The sequence below is a fragment of the Cajanus cajan genome, chromosome 2 (assembly GCF_000230855.2).
Source record: "Cajanus cajan strain Asha chromosome 2, NIPB_CcT2T_4, whole genome shotgun sequence".
Taxonomy (NCBI): Eukaryota; Viridiplantae; Streptophyta; class Magnoliopsida; order Fabales; family Fabaceae; genus Cajanus; species Cajanus cajan.
Genome location: NC_138518.1, coordinates 14,915,926 through 14,917,369, shown reverse-complemented (window position 1 = coordinate 14,917,369; position 1,444 = coordinate 14,915,926). Strand labels below are relative to the sequence as shown.

The window sequence follows — 1,444 nt, the reverse complement described above, 5'->3', positions numbered from 1 at the left end:
GATGATCGGTTTTGTGGTGACACTGCTCTATCGTAGTTTTTGTTGTGTATAGTCACTTGAATAACAATTAGTCTTATTTTGCACACAATGATGTAGTTGATGTATTTGTATATATTTACAAAGTATATATGTAACCCCGTAAGGGGATTTCTGTTTTCCCATTGATGCCCAGGAAATATTTGAAGTTTTCTACCCTATACATGTATCTCACACATGAATGACCAAGTGATATTTGCATGATAATCTTAGGTTAGTTGATTTTGTTAAATCTTCTCGTTGCATAGTTACTGAACTATACTAAGTGTAGTAACCTATCGAGTCGTTATAAGAAACTTGTAGATTCCTCTCCACCATTTTTTTTAATGATTATAATATAGATACTAAGTATCCACTGTTAGAAGTAATAGTAAATCTATGTTGAAGATTGTGACACCCTCTACCCCGACATAATATACAATAATTGTAAGATAAATTTAAATAAATAAAAACTTTCTCAATTAGCAAATAGGTAAAGGATTCACATTCACATACATAATCATAGTTCACTTGCAAAAATTACAAAATAAATAAAGTTAAAGGTTTTCTAAACAAGAAAGAAACTAAAGTCCTAAACTAGTCCTAACTATGCCCCGATGTCACATATCCTATCAAAGTACTCCCAATTGAAGCCTAAGCCTCAACACCAACATCTTCATGTTGATGATTACCTGCAACACAATAAAAATACACATAGAGAAAACAGGGGAGTGAAAAACATCTCACTCGATTTCACGTGTAAAAATAACAGTTAAACAACACACACACAACAAATACACAAGTCACAAGCACCAGTCACATATAGACAACACACATTCACAATTGGTATGACACACACTCATTTATCAAGCAATGATGTCATGGACTCGACTCATAAATGCATGCATGTGGCGCCAGTCATGTGTCTCATAATCACATATCACGTAGTATGCTTCCGAAGCAACATACCTGGAGTAGTATAGGAGTTCATGCCGACTCAATTGTGCACCCTCAACTAGAAAGCTGTACTACTAGGGTCTCGTCGGGACAGTGAAGTCGTGCAAGATACGTCTCATGCACACAAACGGACAGAACTGGGCCTTCCAAATCGCACTATCCCCTAGGACTCCTCCAAGATGTTTCACACTTGGAGGGTATTCCCTAACAGTGTACTTCATATCGTACCCCGTCACCACTACTACAAAAAAAATTGTTCAACATCGTCACATCTACATCGGTTTAAGTAGAAACAATGTAAAAGAAGAATGCGGTGACATTTGTGTAATTAAGTGAAAAATATAAACATATTTACATCGATTTAGTAGAGAAACGATGTAAATATGAAGAATTTTACATCGATTTTGATAGTAACCGATGTAGAATTCAAATCTGAAAAATATGTTGCGCGTCATTTGTGTTTGCTACTCTC

The 1,444-nt window shown here is 35.5% G+C and overlaps 1 long non-coding RNA gene across 1 annotated transcript; it reads right to left on the bottom strand.

Moving 5' to 3' along the window:
• Window positions 1-472: 472 nt before the first annotated feature.
• On the bottom strand, window positions 473-1,125 carry LOC145954182 (uncharacterized). The gene is made up of 2 exons (XR_014431337.1): window positions 985-1,125; window positions 473-707 (listed from the first exon to the last, which is right to left on the bottom strand). It is a non-coding gene; the product is annotated as an uncharacterized LOC145954182 (long non-coding RNA).
• Between the last annotated feature and the right edge of the window lie 319 nt (window positions 1,126-1,444).